The sequence below is a fragment of the Macadamia integrifolia genome, unplaced genomic scaffold (assembly GCF_013358625.1).
Source record: "Macadamia integrifolia cultivar HAES 741 unplaced genomic scaffold, SCU_Mint_v3 scaffold746, whole genome shotgun sequence".
Lineage (NCBI taxonomy): Eukaryota > Viridiplantae > Streptophyta > Magnoliopsida > Proteales > Proteaceae > Macadamia > Macadamia integrifolia.
The window spans coordinates 150,917-170,661 of NW_024870530.1; the positions used below are offsets into that span (position 1 = coordinate 150,917).

At 39.8% G+C, this 19,745-nt stretch overlaps 1 non-coding gene across 1 annotated transcript; it reads left to right on the forward strand.

Annotated features, from left to right (window-relative positions):
- The first annotated feature begins 12,478 nt into the window (after positions 1–12,478).
- LOC122069876 lies at positions 12,479–12,585 on the forward strand. Its single transcript, XR_006137574.1, has one exon. It is a non-coding gene; the product is annotated as a small nucleolar RNA R71 (small nucleolar RNA).
- The last annotated feature ends 7,160 nt before the right edge of the window (positions 12,586–19,745 follow it).

The following is a 19,745-nucleotide window of genomic DNA, read 5'->3' on the forward strand; positions in this document are numbered from 1 at the left end:
AATGGCAAGGTACGGCGTTGACAACAAGGGGGAAGCACTTTACCTTACCCTTCCTTCTTTTCTCCCTCTTCCTTACTCCTCTCCACCAACCCTTGCTGAAATAATAAATGGGAGAGGTGTAAATGCTATTTATACCTTGGGTTATAAATATCTACTAAGGTGCATTTGGTTTTGTCATTTTATGGCCCGAACCGCATTAAACAGCGATACCGGGCAAAGTAGCCAGTAATATTGGACACACATGACTGCACTATGACAGGAAACCCAAAACAAGCATGCTCACTTAAGTTGGGCTTGCTGGAGCCCACGTTTCCCTATAGGTGGGTCGCAGAGGGGGGTCGCACCCACCAGTAACCACCCACCTATTGGCCAAAACATGGCCAACCTTGCTAGATTTCGGTGGGAAATGGGTTCTCAATGTGTATTTCACTTCCGCCACTTGTCGTGAACCAAGTTCCCATCATCATATACGATAACATACCTTCCCCACTCGTACATAGCCTTATGATACGTGCAAGGGCATGGCTTAGGCATACGAACCACATCGGGTACTAGTTCAATCTTGTTCGACCACCCCGCATTTGATGTCACCCTTGCTGTCATACACCATAGGGTACTGGCATCAACCCTTGACAGTTCGGAACCTGCACGACCAAACCGAACCAACGGTCAATAAACTGGGTTTAGGGAGCAATGCTCTACATTTACCCCCCTTTTTAAAAATTTCATCCTCAAAATTGAAGTTACCTGGTAGTCCAAATAGATGAGGGTATTTATCTTGGATTTCCCATCTCACCTTTACAAAAGTAATGGAACGGTTGTGAAGGGTTTTAATCTTCCGATCCAGCATTTCAGTAGGTTGCTCTTCATAAGTCATATCGATTTCCAAGTATTCTGGTTCCATGGCTAGCACGTGCAATTGATCATGGATGTACCGCTTCAACATTGAAACATAGAACACATTGTGAACATTGCTAAGTGAAGCTAGAAGGGCCAACATGTATGCTATGGAGCCAACCTGCTTCAAAATCTCGAATGGGCTAATATATCTCAGACTCAACTTGCCCTTCCTGTGGAACCTATGTAAACCCTTGGTAGGAGAGATTTTAAGAAATACTTTCTCCCCCACTTGAAACTTAATGTCTTTTCTGCAGTTGTCTGCCTAGCTCTTTTGAAATGATTGGGCTCCTTAATCTTCTCCCAAATGACATCAACCTTATCACATGTCATCTGTATCACCTCCTGCCTAAGCATTCAACATTCTCCCACATCATCCCAATATAAGGGTGTCCTGCACCTTCTGCCATACAATGCCTCATATGGTGCTACTCTAATGGTGGCTTGATAACTGTTATTATAAGTAAACTCTATAAGAGATATGTTTTCCTCCCAACTACCATTTATTTCCATCACACAGGCCTTGAGCATATCTTATAGTATTTGTATGGTTCGTTTGGATTGCCCGTCAGTCTGTGGATGGAAGGCAGTACTTAGGTTCACCTGTGTTCCCATAGCATGCTAGAGCCTCTTCCAGAATTTAGATGTGAACCTTAGGTCTCTGTCTGATACTATACTCACCGGCACCCTATGCAAGTGAACTACATTATCCATGTAAATTTGTTCCAACTTGTCCATGGAATAGGTAGTCTTGATTTAAATGAAATGAGCAGCCTTGGTAAGCCTGTCAACTATCACCCAGATTGCATCCATCCCCTTGGGTGTACTAGGTAGCCCAGTGATGAAGTCAATGGTAATCATATCCCACTTCCACTCTGGTACTGGGAGGGGCTGAAGGGTGCCATATGGTCGATGCCACTCCGCCTTGACCTTCTGACACGTGAGACACTGCGACACATATAGGGCTATAGTAATCTTCATCCCTGGCCACCAGTAACTTTGTTTAAGATCCTTGTATATCATGGTGCTTCTAAGGTGAAACGTGTACTCTGAGCTATGTGCTTCCTTTACTATCTTATCCTGTATCTCCAAGTCATTGGGAACCCACAACCGGCCCCAAAACAATAGTGCTCCGTCACTGGCAATTGTGAAATCAAGATCATCCACCCTTTGCTCTTGAATCCTAATTCTAATCTTCTGCAACTTAGGATAAAAGGGTTGTTGCATGTTCACCTCCTGCTTGATAGATGGTTGTATTTGCAGGGCCGCCAGAGATAGAGTTAGCTACTTAATATTATCTGGCTGATGATCGAGCTCCAATATCGCTCCCTCTTATAAAAGGACTTCTTCCATCAATGTTGCTTCTTACTTAAGTTGTAGGCTGGTGGCCAAGTATACAAGTGATATAGTCTGAGCTTTCCAACTCAATGCATCCACCACCATGTTAGCTTTACCCTGATGGTACTGGATATCACAGTCATAATCTTTCATAAGTTCTAGCCATCTCCTCTGCCTTATTTTCAGATCCCTCGAGGTAAAGAAGTATTTCAGACTTTTGTGACCGTTGAATATCTCGCACTTCTCCCCGAACAAATAATGGCGCCAGATCTTTAAGGCAAAGATGATTGCTACCAGCTCGAAGTCATGGGTGGGGTAGTTCTTCTCATACTCCTTCAGTTGCCTAGATGCATATGCCACCACCTTACCATGTTGTATGAGAACACAACCCAACTCAATCTTGGAAGCATTGGTGTAGACCGTCATTCCACCCGTGCCTTCTGGAACTGTCAACATTGGTGCTGACACCAATCGTCTCTTCAACTCCTGGAAACTATTTTCACACTCCTTAGACCATTCAAACTTCACACCCTTTTTCGTCAAACTAGTCATTGGAGCTGCAATTCGAGAGAAATTCTCGATGAAGTGCTGGTAGTAGACCGTTAATCCCAAGAAGCTTTTAATCTCTGTCGCATTGTTGGGTGCTTCCCACTCCACTACTGCCCTTACCTTACTTGGGTCTATTTCAATTCCATTCTTAGACACTATGTGTCCTAGGAATCCAATTTGCTTGAGCCAAAACTCGCAGTTGCTAAATTTTGCGTACAATTACTGTTCTCTCAATCTTTGAAGTACTAGCCTCAAGTGCATTACGTATTCCTCTTCAGTCTTCAAGTAGATCAAAATGTCATTGATGAAAATGATAACCAACTTATCAAGAACATCATGAAATACTCGATTCATTAGATCCATAAAAGCTGCCAGTGCATTGGTTAACCTGAAAGATGACACTAGGAATTCATAGTGACCATACCGAGTCCTAAAGGTCGTCTTGGGTATGTCACTGCTTTTTATTTTATGTTGATAATAGTCAGATCTGAGATCAATCTTTGAGAATACCTTAGCACCTTATAGTTGATCAACGAGGTCATCAATGCGAGGCAACGGATACTGGTTCTTGATGGTTAATTTGTTCAATTCCCAATAATCAATGCACATATGCAGACTCCCATCCTTCTTCTTGACAAATAAAATTGGAGCACCCCAAGGAGAAACACTTGGGCATATAAACCCATTTTCCAACAAATCTTGTAACTGTGTCTGTAACTCCTTCAACTCAGGTGGTGCCATTCTGTATGAAGCTTTAGACACTAGGGCTGCTTCAAGAACCAAATCAATAGCAAATTTTAACTCTCTGTTAGGCGAAAGCTGGGTTAGATCATCTGGAAAGATATTGGGAAACTCCCTAACTACTTTCAATTCCTCTAATGGTGTGACCTTCGCTTCTACATCTTGCCCTGACATCCGTCTTCTAGTAATATCACTGCTTGTAGGGCTGAGATGAGAATCTCTTTAGGTCACTTCACCTTATTTGCTTGATACATAAGTTCTTCTCCTTCATCACTCACCACCTTAATTTGTTTCTCGGTGCACATCACGTTCGACCAGTGAGCTGACAACTAGTCCATGCCCAATATGACGTCAAAATTCTGCATGTTGAATTTGATAGGCTGGGCATCTAGCTTCTTCTCACCAATTTCAACTGAACATGGTCCATACACTTCATTTAACTATGCTACTTTTCATGTAGGTGTACTAACAATCAACATACCCTCCAGAGCCTTAGGTGAATATCAATCTTCCTAGCAAATCTTTTAGATATAAAAGAATGTGATGCTCCAGAGTCAAATAATACATAAGTTGGTACACCTGAGATAGATAGGATACCTGCTACTACATCGGGGCTGGCTTCAACCTCCTTGGTTGACAATGCATACATCCTTCCTTTAGGTTGGCCCCCTTGAGCCAATGTGGGTCTATAAACATGGGGCTGATTCTGTATAACAGCTGGCTTGTATGGGGAATCCTTAGCAAAGTGTCCAACTACATAACAGACATAGCAATGGTTTTGGAATGCTTGCATTGGTACTAGGGCTCTCTGTATCTAACCTAGTGCAGTTGAAAGATGAGGTGGCCTCAGGGCTGTAGGCATTATACTAGTACTCGGGCGGAAAGAGGTGGTACCCAATCCACCAACTGGTCGGGGCATATAACCCAATGATTTGTACGGCTGCTGATACGATGGACTATAATTATATGACCCACAGAAACTCTTACTCAGGTTGTTCGAATCTGCATAAGGGTTAAACCTCTTCCAGAGCCCTAGTGTAGTGGAAGACTCCCCCTTCTGCTTGTCCTCCATGGTCTTAGCCTTCTGTGCTATCTGGGTATAATTTGTCAAATCCATGGCCCCCTATACTATACTAATAGATACCTTCAATCCCTTTAAAAACTTCTTAGCCTTTTCCTCATCTGATTTCATTTGTGGAGGAGCAAAATAAAATTAGTCCTCAAATTGTTGTTGGTACTCAAGGACGGACTTGTTCCCCTGAGTCAATGCCATGAATTCTGTTTCCTTTCGATCTCTGAAGCTCTTGGGATAGTAGTTTGATAAAAAAATTCCTTGAATTATTCCCAAGTTGGTTCCGGGTGGGTTGCCGCCAAGGTGATCTTGGAAGCTTTCCACTATGAGTTGGCTTCATTCTTCAACTGCAAGCCTACATAGATGAGTTTCTGAGCCTCTTTGCATTCCACCACCTCAAATATTTTCTCAATTTCTTGGATCCATCGATCCGGCTCTAAGGGATCACTTCCCAGCTTAGTGAAGATAGGTGGCAAATGCTTTTTAAACGATTCCAATGCCTTTGTGGTAGTAGTTGTCGGTGGTAAATAAGGTGGATAAACCGGATAGTATGGATACAACAGGTGCATCATATATCGAGTAGTGCCAAACGGTGGGAACCGCGGTGTCACCATGGGAGGTGTGCTTCCTAGTGGGTCTTGTGGTGGTACCCTAGGTGGTGTACCCCTAGTGTATCTAAGGGTGGTGCCCTAGAAGATGTACCCCCAGTTGAACTCCAGTACTCGACACAATGGGCAGTTCTTGTGGAATGGTCACCACATGGGGATGCTGACCCTTTTGCATAGGGTTCAACTATTGATGCATAGCATTCATAAAAGTTTGCTATTGCTGGAGTAGTTGCTGCTGAAATGCTTGTTGCGATTATTGAATAAGAGCCGCAACATCATTTGGAGTGATAATGGGAGGAGGATCTGGAATTTCATTCACTAGTGGGTCCCCTATTATCTCTTCCTGCCTAGGGCCCACCCGGGGGTCGAAGCCCCCAAGGATTTGGTGGTCATCCAACAAGTTGGGGACCACGAGGGACTCCTCGTACATTACCTCTGGATCTAGTGCATACCATGATGCTTTGTACCTGAATTACATCAAAGTTAAGTATTGATTTAGTGCTACATTATCCACGTGCATGCACAAAATCAAATACACATCATGCCTCAGATCACATTATCATACTGCATTCCATCATCGTAGTACGCATCCATAATGATACCCACTATTATAAAAATCACCACACATGACAATACACCCAAATCCCTTGCACAACCACTTATAATTCTTGCGAATTTGGGGTCTACTAGGGGTGAGAAACAAAATTCACAATTTCGGGGCATTCTGACCTAAAAATCCCACACCGGTGGGTATTACCGGCAAAGTGGGCTGGATTCAAGACCCGTGGGTAGCTAGCGAGGCACTGTTAAGAGGGTTTTCTTGCCCTCATTTCATTCACTCTTCATTCCTCTCTACTCCTCTCAAATGCAGTGAAGCATCAAGGAAAGGGTTGAGAAGCTTCTACATTTTGCTCAAGTTGTTCAACCGTCAATCCTCAAAACTTCAAGTAAGTGTTCTTCTCTTGATTTTCTCTTTTGAACTGTGGAGTTTCGGTTGTTCTTGTATTATATCCTTTAAATTTCGTTTTTCTTTTGATTCTTCAAAACTAGGATGAATGTAGCATGAGAGTATGTCATTTATCCATGATTCTCTTCTTCAATCACTACATTTGTCATTTTCATCAATGGCTTAACCCTATTCTTCCCAATTTTACTGTTTCAGGGTTTTTATGTTCTCTCTCCTTTCCTTGCCCAATGTATGACCCAAATGAGTTTATTCACTCTCATTTGGTTGTATTATAATGATGAGAATGTCACATTACATATATGATTCACCCATCACTCCTTGGCAAGAAATTTCACTATTCCTAGGCTGGGGTTTATGAAGAAATTGGGGGGTTTTTCATTGTTTTGACTTCAATAGGGCTATGATATGTATAATTGTATGCATTTGAACCTTCTTTTACATACTATTGTCGAATTCCACTTAATGCTATGTCATGGATTATGCTCTTCTCTAGGAATTTTCTCCTTTTTCTTCTCTTGGAATTCTGTCTAATGCCATGGATTGATGCTAGCTTGAGCATTTGCATGAATCTATGCTTTAAGTAAATGCTCTCACTTCTTGGCTTTTATTTGTGAAATGTGCATTCAAAAATCATGATACCTTGATGTTCACTTGGTCACTTGTTTGAATTTTAAAAGTAACTGCAAGCGTACGGATTAGTGTAGCTAGTGGGTCGAACACAAGGAGAACAACCACTTTCTTTTAGGCTTCTTCTAGTAATGCGAAAGTGCATAGGTTAATTATGGTGATCTATTTCTAACTACCGACCTAATACAAATGCATCTAAAAGCGTCCTAACCAACACATCTAGGGAAATTGGAATTGCAATTGAAATATAAATTGAACGACCTAACCATTCACATCTAACCTAACCATTCGTCATCAAAGAATTTAAATACTCAAACCACGAAATTAAAAAGCAAATAAATGAATGTAAAAGTGCTGAAAATTAAATAAATAAAATAAAAAGGGAAAAAAGCTAGAGAGAGGCACACAAGTAGATATCTCTACTTAGCCTGAGGAATGCACCATAAATAATATGAGCTTCCCTACTTGACCAGAGAGTACTCTTACAAGGGCTTTTCTACTTGCCTTTAGGGGAAGTGATGCAATATAAGTAATGAAAATAAAAGGATGGTTCCATAGCTAGAGAGGGGCAAAGCCAATGCATAATTCAGTCATGAACCTTGGCGGAAAGGGAGAGCAATAGTATAAAAGCTGAAATTTAAATCCTAAATTAAGAATGATGGGTAGCAAGAAGAGGGAATGAGAGGGGGGGGTGAGAAGACTTATGAAGGAGCCTACTTACTTGAACTTCAATCCTTGAATTGAAAATTTGATCGATTTGAAATACTACTAGCCCTAAAATCCAGATTTGAACTAAATCAAATATGAAATTGCAAGGCCTGGAAAAAACAAATCATGAAGAGAAAAACTTGAACATGAAAGAGATGCTCCACAACTTGTTCTTGTCACCTAGAACTAAGCCTAGAACTAGAAATTAAAATTATTACACCTTTGAATAAATTGAATAACAACAACAACAACAATAACAACACAACTTAGCCTTATCCCAATTGAATGGGGAATAACTTGAATAACATAAACCACAAAAAATAAAATACATTGCATTAATAAAATAAAACAAATTACAAAAGTGTTTAAAGTAAGTAAAACTAAGAAGAACTTGAACTAGAACTAGAAGGAGAGAACAATTAAAAATTAGAGATAAAAAGAGCAAAAGAGGACAACCCTTTAGGGTTTGGTGGACTCCCTTTTATAGAGAATAGGAGAGAGAGAGAGAGGAAGACATCCAAGGGTAGATCCCCTTGGATGATTTTGAGGAGGTGGAGGGGAAGAGAGAGAGAAGAGGAAATAGGAAGTAGGGTATTTTTCTTATTTCTTGCCTTTTTTTCCTATATTTTTTCTTCTCTTTTGTACGCAATCTCTTGGCTGACTTTGTGTGATGAGGTGGAGGAGAGAGAAGACAGAGAGAATTGTAGGAGAGGAGATCTTCGACGATTTTGATTTCCTTTTTCCTATTTTCTTTCTTTTTTTTTTCTTATCTTTTCCTAAATTGTAGGTAGCCAAGAGGTTCGAACTTGAGATCTCCCAATGAGTAAGGGATTTTGCACATCACAACTCACCAACTACGCTAGATAGTTGCTGTTACTAAGAAAGAATCTTCAATCACTTAAGGGTGTGATCCATCGATCCTTGTTGGAATTTAGAATATTCCTTATACCCCTAGGACAATTACAGATGGGCTGGTTCTGCATCTCAGTTCAATTCTAATCCATTATTCTTTTTCTAGCTCGAAAAGAATAATCACTTATACGGGTGACCAAATGAATGTATACTTTTAATTGAACACGTCCATCTTGCTTAGAATTTTGTCCTCTTTGCAAGCATGAAAAGAAACAAGACTCTTTATGTGTAAAATTGGAGATATAGCGCCCAATAGTCCTTAAGGCCTTGAAAATATAAAACATGCAAAAAGAGAGTAAAACCCAAGGTAACTCCATTCTAAATATGTAAAATTCATGTTTTACTACCTTAGATTTCACATATAAATGTGCTAATCAGAATTCCCCCGCACTTAGACTTTGCTAGTCCTTGAGCAAAACAAAAACAAAAAGAACCTAACTCACTTTCATAGGAATCACGGTTGCACTTAGCATATGCAACAAGCCTTTAAACCCCTAGGTCACCCCTTGTGGACGAGTTGTGCCTCGTGGGTGTTTGCAGTGAATATACACCCAAAATTTGGAAGAAAATGAAATCCCAGCCTATGCTAAAGGTAAGGGCCATACCGATCCGGAGCAAAGATAAGTCTTCTTACACTTAATCAAGGGACCCCACACTTGAATTTTTATTACCCGATATCAATTTCAGGCACAATCATATTTCTTAATTTGAAACTCATCTTGTCTCTTCCAAAACATCCTTATCTTAAGGGAAGACCACTTGTGAAGTAATAGGAAACCCAAGACTAAGGCGTTGGAGTGTTTTTGACCAAATATGTTGCCAAGGCATTAATGACATTTACACATACTTTCTAGTTGTGTGGTTTTTTTTTTTCTTTTCATAATAACTCTATCCTACTCCACTACTGTTGGCCTGAATGACATGGTGAAGCAAACACCAGACACCCAAGTTACTATGTAGCTTCGCTTTTTTACATATGCCCACATAGACAGTGATGCTAGAGTTCTTTCAGAAATCTCTTCCCTAAGAGTTTCAATCAAGACACCATGCTTCTTGAGGCACAATGCCCTGTCGAGTTCTAAGAAAATCAACTCTTACTTTTCATTTATATTACTTTCCACACTTCATTTAAAATTATGTATTTGTCAACACATACCAAATTAAAAAGAAGGTCTCAACTCCAAATCAAGAGTACAAGGAGCCCACAGACTTACGTATAGTCCAACACCGTAAAACAAGGGTTTCTTATTTTTCAAAAGAGAGTCCCATCTCGAGACACAGGCTTCTTTCTTTTTTCTCAATAGGGTTTTTATATGTTCAAAATGGGTACCCTAATAAAAAATTCTTACATTCATAAATTAGCAACTGAATGGTATGATCATTAACCAAAAGCTAAAGTAGGATTTCATCCTTAGCCAGCTCAAAAAAACAAAAGAAAAACAAGCAAAGGAAAAAAAAAACAAAAATAAAAAACAAAAAGAAACTGATTTACCTCCCCCACACTTAAGTCATGCAATGTCCTCAATGCATGGAAAGAATTAAAAGCGAAGACAATGCAAGAGGGTCATACCTTATTAAAAGTTAGTCATCAGTGTAAAAAGGTTCATGAAGATCCATAACCTCTTCCAGAGCAGAAGGTGACAACTCAATGAAGGGCTTCAACTTATGGGTGATCCCATATTTCTTCACAAGGGCCTCAAATGATCTATTACAAAAATGCTTGTCCCTGTAAAAAATGTAATAAATGATCCCATTATCCATCCACTTTAGAATTTCTTTTTGAATGGCTTCCTTCATCATTGGGTTAGCTCTCCTCTGGGGTTCCATCGAAGGTTTGGACCCCTCAATGAGGTGAATATGATATTGAACAATAGAAAGGATAATTCCTTTGATGTCAGCCATGGTCCAACCTAAGGCTTCCTTTTTATTTTTTAACACTTTAAGTAATTCCTCTTCCTAGCTAGAAGTCAAATCTGAAGAAATTATTACTGGAAGAGTCTGGTCAGGCCCTAGGAAAGCATACCTCAAATCAGATGGCAACTTCTTAAGATCTAGCTTAGGGGCCTCCACTATAAAAGGTTTGGGAATGCAATTGGAAGGGGTTCCTAAGGGCTCTATAGGTGGTTGGAGACTCCAAACCTCAGACATATTTCTATCATCAAAAGCACCCAATTGTTCCATTCACTCTTGAAATTCAGAATCAAAATCAATATCAAAATATGTCTCAATGGAATCTGGAATTTCTTGGATCATATGAACTTCCTTCTCATGGGGATTTGGTTACTGATCCAACCTAAAGACATTAAAATTCACATAAGTGTTACCAAAAGAAGGTTTCATGGTACCATTCCTACAATTAATTATGGCATTACTAGTTGCAAGGAATGGATTACCAAGAATAATTGGGATCTGGTCCTGAATGTTGGCTACTGGTTGGGTGTATAAAACAATGAAATCAACAGGGAATAAAAATTCCCCAACTTTAAGTAAGACATCCTCAACCATCCCTTTAGGAAACTTAATAGATCTATCTGCTAACTAAAGAGTAGTTCCAGTGGGTTTCATTTCTCCCAAACCTTGTTACTTATACACATGGTAAGGAAAAAGATTCACACTTGCGCCAAGGTCAAGTAATGCTTACTCAATGTAGGTGTTGCCTATGACACAAGCTATGGTAGGGCTCCCTGGATCCTTACACTTGGCGGCTATAGGCTGAGTAATTATGGAACTAATGTTACCTACCAAGAATGCCTTTTTGGGCACACTAGTGATATGTTTGTGAGTACACAAATTTTTCAGGACCTTTACATAGGAGGGGATCTGGGATCCTGCATCCAAAAGAGGGATGTTCACTTCTACCTTTTTGAAGACTTCTAAAATCTTGTCCATAGAAGCAAACTTCTTTTTGTTTACCAAGTGATTAGGAAAGGGGACAGGAGGAACATAAGGACTGTTAGGGATTTGTCCTTTTTCAGAAGAATCATGTTTGGTTTCCTCAACCAAATCATCTTTAGTTTTAGAAGAATCTTTAGGTTCATCAGATGAACTTGGAACAAGAGGCACACTTGTATCCTCAACAGAATAAGAATTAACAGGAGTAATATATGGGAAAGATTTAGGAACACTTTATTGGTACTCTCTATAACTCCTAAGGGCATAAATAGCATGACATTGGTTGGTGGGCCCTTGTTGGGTCTGACCTTGTACTACATTCAATGATGCATTAGGCGGTGCTTGTGAACTAACAGGCTAATGATGCCTAGGGTTAGGCTCTGGTTGACTGGGCAAAGTTCCTTTCTCCCTCTCACGCAAAATTGAAACAACTTGGGAGGTTTCTCTTGTAAGATTTTGATGGCTTATCATGAGGAGGACCATGTTCTTTTCCAAATCACTTACTCTACTTGCCTCTCTAGTGTTGGTAAACTCAGGGGGTTGCTGATAAGATGATAAGAGAGGGGGCCTAGGGAAACTAGCTTGAGGTCTTACATTTGGCCTACAAAAAGTATTTGGGGCAAAAGATTATTGTGCAAAGGGAGGCCTTTGGGGTCTAGATTGACCTTGATTATGGAAATTGGGAGGCCTTGCTTGGTTGGCCTGGTTTCAGGAGAAATTTGGGTGATTTCTCCACCTTGGATTGTAATTGTTACTAAATGGATTATTCTGATATAAGGCATTCACACTTTCATTGGAAGTGCCACAAGAGGTGTTGGGGCATTCTTCCATAACATGTCCAGTGGACTGACACCAATTGCACATCTTAACTATATTGAGTAATGATGGCTCTCTAGGAACATTAGCCTCAATCCTTTTGATTAGGCTATCCAAGTGGGCTTCCTTGGCCACTACCCATCCACAAAATATCCTTTCCCTCCTATGGTCCTTTCACTTTTTTGGGTTGATTCTCACTCACGGGTTTTGTCAGCTAAGTCAAGTAAGAATTCTCATGCCTTTCCTTCATTTGTAAATGCTATAAATCCCCCAGGGCACATAAACTCTATCATTTGTTTAGTTGGGTAATCAATACCCTCATAAATTATTTGATATAAATGACATAAGTCTAGACCATGGTGAGGGCATTCTTGGAGTAGATCCTTGAATCTCTCCATAAGTTTGGAAAATGACTCACTAGGCTTTTGCCTAAACTGAAGGATATCACTTCTAAGCTTATTGGTCTTATGAGTTGGGAAAAAAATTCTTAAGGAAGACAATTTGTGAACTGTTCCTATAAGGTTATATAATTTGTGGGTAACCCATACAATCACTTCTTAGCTTGGTGTTTCAATCAAAAGTGATGAACCTAAGCTTAACAACATCATCAGAAAGCTGTTGGATCTTAATTATAACACATACCTCTTCAAATTCCTTTAAAAATAGGTATGCATCCTCAGAGGTCAGCCTATGGAAGTGGGGCAACATAGTGATGTACTGAGATTTGAGCTCAAAATTATTGCCTTTAGCTTGTGGTAGAACTATGCAGGAAGGTTGGGCTGCTCTAGCAGGGTGGAACCTATCTTTCAAAGATTTAGGTGGAGGGTTTTGCTGTTGGTCTCCCATATTGAAAGATATTGAGGAGAGTATAGGTATAGGGCCACTACTTGTTGGATCTCTTCTTTCTAACCGATTCTTAGTATTACGTACCCACTTAACACTCATGCAACATAAAACTACCCGCAACTAGAGTAAGACAAGCACAAAAGAATGGAAAGAAGTTTTTGGGAGCTTACTGGTAGGGATCCGGGGTTGCACAATTCCTGAGGTACTACTACAAGATGAAATCTGTCTTTATCATACAGTGAGGCTTGGTGACCTCCACTGATACAACTATTATTGCAAGTTGTTCTTCTCAGGAATTTAATAAATAATGAAAGAAAAAGAAAAAAAAGCACTCCGATTTACCAAAAAAAAACAAAAAATAACATGGAATTGTCTCCCCGGCAACGAAGCCAAAAACTTGTTTGAATTTTAAAAGTAACCGCAAGCGTACGGATCAATGTAGCAAACAGGTCGAATACAAGGAGAGCAACCACTTTATTTTAGGCTTCTTCTAGTAATGCGAAAGTGCACAGATTAATTATGGTGATCTATTTCTAACTACCAACCTAATACAAATGCATCTAAAAGCGTCCTAACTAACACATATAGGGAAATTGGAATTACAATTGAAATAAAAATTAAACGACCTAACCATTCACATCTAACCTTAACCATTCATCATCTAAGAATTTGAATACTCAAACCACGCAATTAAAAAGCAAACAACTGAAAGTAAAAGTGCTGAAAAGTAAATAAATAAAATAAAAAAGAAAAAAACTAGAGAGAGGCACACAAGTAGGTATCTCTACATAGCTCGAGGGATACACCATAAAAAATATGAGCTTCCCTACTTGACCAAAGAGTATTCTTACAAGGCCTTTTCTACTTGGCTTTAAGGGAAGTGATGCAATATAACTAATCAAAATAAAAGGATGGTTCCATAGCTAGAGAGGGGAAAAGCCAACGTATAATCTAGCCATGAACCTTGGGGGAAAGGGAGAGCAATAATGTGAAGGCTGAAATTTAAATCCTAAATTAAGAATGATGGGTAGCAAGAAGAGGGAATGAGAGGGGGGTCAGAAGACTTATGAAGGAGCCTACTTACGTGAACTTCAATCCTTGAACTGAAAACTTGATCGATTTGAGATACTACCAGCCTAAAAACCAGTTCTGAACTAAATCAAATCTGAAATTGCTAGGCCTAGAGAAAACAGATCATGAAGAGAAAAACTTGAACTTAAAAGAGATGCTCCACAGCTTGTTTTTATCACCTAGAACTAAGTCTAGAACTAGAAGGTAAAATTATTACACCTTTGAATAATTTTAATAATATGAACTCTAAAAATAAAAGACATTGCATTAATGAAATAAAACCAATTACAAAAGTGTTTAAAGTAAGAAAAACTAAGAAGAACTTGAACCAGAACTAGAAGGAGAGCACAACTAAAAATTAGAGAAAAAGAGAGCAAAAGTGGACAACATTTTAGGGTTTGGTGGACTCCCTTTTATAAGGAATAGGAGAGAGAGAGGAAGACGTCCAAGGGTGGATCCCCTTGGACGATTTTGATGAGGTGGAGGGGAAGAGAGAGAAGAGGAAATAGGAAGTGGGGTATTTTTGTTATTTCTTGCCTTCTTTTCCTATTTTTTTTTTCTCCTCTTTTGTGCACAATCTCTTGGCTGAATTTGTGTGATATGTGGAGGCATGAGAAGAGAGAGAGAGAATCGTAGGAGAGGAGATCTCCCATGATTTTGATTTCCTTTTTTCTTTTTTTTTTTTTATTTCTTTATATTTTTTCTTCCTTTTTTTTCCTCTTTTTCTCTCTCTTGCGCAAAAAACCCCCTTGGCCGACCTCTATTCCTTGCTTGAATTGATGGTGATGAGTATGAGAGAGAAAATCTTTCAAAAAAAACTCCAAAAAATGGTTGCCAAGAGGTTCGAACTTAAGACCTCCTAATGAGCAAGAGATTTTGCACACCACAACTCACCAACTACGCTAGATAGTTGTTGTTACCAAAAATGAATCTTCAATCACTTAAGGGTGTGGTCCATTGATCTTTGTTGGCATTTGTAATATTCCTTGTTCCCCCGGGACAAATGCAGACGGGCTGGTTTTGCATCTTGGTTCAGTTATGATCCATTATTCTTTTTCTGGTCCAAAAAGAATAATCACTTATACGGGTGACCAAACGGATGTGTACTTTTATTTGAACACTTCCATCTTGCTCAGAATTTTTTCCTCTTTACAAGCATAAAAAAAATAGGACCTCTTTACGTGTAAAATTGGAGATATAGTGCCCGGTAGTCCTTAAGACCTGGAAAATATAAAACCTGCAAAAAGAGAGTAAAAGCCAAGGTAGCTCCATTCTAAATATATGAAATGCATGTTTTACTACCCTTGATTTCACATATAAATGCGCTCATCATCACTACACTGTACTTGTCCACTCATTTTTCTTTCAATTTATTAATCATATATGAGCACATTATGACAATGGCATTAGCACTTTAGTGGTCTTTCCTCCTTGTTCATCATTCAATACACATTGCTCCTTACAATGTACTTAGTATAAGTGTCATTTTGGATTGTTGCCATTCATATCAATTTTCCTTCTATTATGGTCCTATTTGCATTGATTCTTCCTTTTTATCCCTTGTTTAATTCAATTCCTCTTGAAATCTTTGTCGGGTTCTTATGTTTTTCCTATGCACTTTGCAAAATGTCATCACGTGAGGGTAAGGAAGATGCTGCCCCATCATGGAGCAGAAATGCTCCAAGTTAGAAAGGAAAAGTGCAGCCTTGAGCTCCTCTACACACAGAGCTCGTTCGAGGAGGAATGCACCGGTGGATCCAGAAGACTACGATGAGCAGATTTTCTGGAGTCTAAAGGCGGCTGTATCTTGGTCCACATTCTCCACAAAGCCCGTATTAATGGAGAAATCTGTGGTAGTGGAGGACTTCTCTAGGGTGCGGCTGCTAGAGAAGTTTACAGCTCTGGTTTGGCAATCTATGCTTTTTGTCGACTCACCATGCTACCTCGAGCTTGTTCGGATGTTCTATTGCAACCTCGAGGTCTCTTATGATGGTAGAGTGTATGCCCTCACTAGTTGAGTGATGGGACATGATATCCGACTTCCCATCGAGTTGCTAGTGGAGATTCTGGGCATCTCCATGGAGGGCAACTGGTATTACTGTCCTCCTAGGGGCAAGGCTTTGGGTCCCTTTATAGACCAAAAGCTATAGAGCCACATCTACCAGACCATCTGCGGCAACGTAGTATGCCCTGAGTCTGAGACTACGTTTATTCCTAATGTACGGGTCTTCAACTGCCTGGTCCAGTTCAACTTGCTCCCTAGAGCTGGTTAAAAGAACCAAGTGAACTTCATGGGGGCATACATGGCTTACTGCATCTACATGGCCCTTGCGAATGCTTCTCGCATATGCCTTCCCTTCATCATTATGAAGACCATGGAGTACCACACCGCACATCCTTTTGACGGTAACTTCCCTTATGCCCGGTCTCTCATAAGGATATTTCAATATTTCCATGTGGATCTAAGGGGTGAGGAGGGAAATTTCCCCTTGGATAAGTTTACCTGAATGGAATTTACACAAGATAGATTTGCATGGGGTAATGGATGTTGGTGAGGAGGAAGTGGCTCCAAAGGAAGATGATGATGAGGACGATGATTATGTCCCCAAAGTGGATGAGGAAGAAGCAATGGAGGCTGAGGATCCCTTTGATGTAGCACCACCTCCTACCGGTGGGGCGTTTGATTTTCAAAGTATGATGGACCGGTTAATGGCACTTTTAGGCAGGTCAAGAGCAGATCTTGAAGAACCAGGAGGAGAGTGCTGCCATGAGGAGACATCCCGACAGTCCCAAGTAAGTATGGAGATAGATATCAGGTACATGTTCATCGCCATGGACTCAGTCTCCACGAAGATGGCGGTGAGCCTTAAACAACTCCAAAAGGAGGTGGAATTGGTGAACCGTCGCTTTGATTACTATGATTGTCGCCTCAACATCAACTCGAGGTCCCGGAAGAAGAAGTTATTGATTTAGATGACGATTGATTGTGTAGTGAGTTGTGATGGTTTTATGTGATCTTATTTGGGGAACTTCTCTTTTTTTTTTTGTTGTTCTTCTTCTTTTTCTTCTTCTCTTTTGTCTTTGAAACTTTGTATTTTTTCTTTCATACATGCAATATGATGTAGATTTTAACTTTTATATAATTATAGCTTTTATGTGGAATCTTTTATATTTACCCAACCCCAAATCCTATTATAGATTTCTACAGGGTTCGGACTTGCAAGCTGTGAGTGATTAGAGCATCTAGCTCTGATACCACTGTTGTCACACCTCGTTCACATTAGGGGTGCAATAGGGCCAGGTTGGGTTGGGCTTCTTAAAACCCTAGCCTAACCCTTAGTCCCCTTAACTGGGCCCAAACCCGCCCTAACCCTGCCTTAGGGCCGCAAAACTTCAACCCAGGCCCTACCCTTCAGGGTTTAGCCCAACCCTTACCCACCCTAATTGGCCCTGATTTTTCAAGGTCGGGTCAGGATGACACTAACCCTGATTGACCCTAACCCTGGTTTGCCATCAAGGGCCAGGATGGCCCTGATTGACCCTGACCCTAGTTTGCCATCTAGGGCCGAGTATACTCTGACCCTAACCCTACAAAATATGAAATAACTTAAAAATAAAAAATATTCATAATAAAGGGGAGATAAAAAACACAAAGTTATAAATTACTTGTTATGAAGAGAACCTCCTAAAGCAAATATTTAAATAATACAAATAACTCTAACTATTATGATAAACAACGAGGAGATCATCCTAAGAAAGTAATTAATGCAAAAAATTTCAATTATTTGTCATGATAAACAAAGAGATCATCAAACTGCAAGATAACTAAACCTCCACTTGATGAGAGTGAAAAAAAAAACTTCAGGTTGAAGGAACAAGATTGGTAGAAAATGATTTTCCATCAATTTTCACTGTACTAAATATTTATATATATATTGATAATAAAAGTCGATAATAAATATTCATATCAACAATTACATATTGATTTAAGATGGTAATTTAAAAAAATATATTAATTATTTTTCATTTTATTAATAATAATTACTAGAATAGAATTTTTTTGGTAGAAAAAAGAAAAGAGATCTTTTTTATTGGTAAAAAAGGTAAGAGAGATCGGTGAGATTGTGAGAAGATATATTGGAGTTTTGACGTGTCAATGACTCAATGTGAAATAATATATAAAATTAGGTTAAAATCACGGTCACAAATAGGGTCATAACCAAGGTCAACATCAGGGGCAAAATCAGGGCTGGGTAGGGCCAAAACCAGGGCCAAAAGTCAGGGTAAAAAAATCAAGGTCGGATTCAGGGCGGGCTGGGCGGGCCAAAGACATCAACCCTTACCCGCCCTGACCCTAACTCAGGGTCAAAAATTTTAGGGCTTGGTCGGCCCTTAGGGTCAAAATTTTTAGGTCAGTACTTGTTCGGGATTAGGGCGGGTCTGGGCTGTCAGGGCCAAACTTGCACCTCTAGTTCACATAGAACTAGACCGGTGACAGGGTTACCCCCGAGTAACCTAAAACCACCAAGATCATCTGATGCAGTAACCCACAACACAGCATGCCACAAACAATCATGGAAATATAATTATTTAATTCAACGGAAGACTCATCATATATATACCTATAAATTCCCCACTTACTCTTGGTACCCAAATTGTTATATATAGTATATTTATATGTGGGCCTGTAGGCATGATAATTACACAAGAAGTAACAATTTAAATATCTAGAGCACAAAAAGGGGAATACACTAAAAGAATGAAAAAGAAGAGTTGTGTTTGGAAATAGCTATTGTTGCCTCGCAATGCAGCCCTCACACGGGCACCTGGCACAGCACCCAAATCCCTCTGGAACCCACCAAATCTCACACTGGAGATTCGTCACTGGACCCCAGCTTTTGTTCTTTTACCAGGAAACCTGTAAAATCATTTAAAAAGGTGTGTACACAAGGGGTGAGCTCACTAGCTTAGTAAATGGAAAGAAAGACGCATACAAACAATCACATTTCAAATGATCCTACATACATGAGATTCATTTTAGGTTTATCCACCTAAGCAACATTGCTAAGTCATAAGTTACGTGCTACTTACAACCAAAGTGCATGTATGCGCTGGGTATGAGATGCATTCTCCATCCTACGATACACCCATAGGGTTGTCGGAGTGGGTCGGTCGTGAGTACTAGGAAAAGTAAACCGTGGCTGAACCACAGTAGAAAAATAAATCGTGGCTGAACTACAATAGAAAAATAAATGTAGTACACTAGACCCTCTGAATATATCACAAAGGTTTCCAGATGTCTGAATGATCAGCCAGGCGTACTTCTAACCACCACGACAGTCCGTGATCGACCCTTTCCCCCAGTGTTAACCCAATACCTAAACCCTTGTTGGGAAGGGTTGTAGCATGAGGGAATGTCAATCCTAAACCACATGCTTCCCTATGAGATAGTATGACTACTTAGTGCTTCCGTGTCCCATTCCATAGTGCACCAATGCATTCGTTTCCAAGTCGACTACGACATCTAATCTAGCAATTTATCATATGTCCCACTAATCATCATCATCCAACAATCGAATAATCCATGCTCATAATTCAAAACAAGTAACAAGTATTGGGAAATTTAAAGATACAACATAACTATTCTTAAATGCATTCACTAGTAGACAAGCATATGCATGGAAATGGCATTAATAAATGG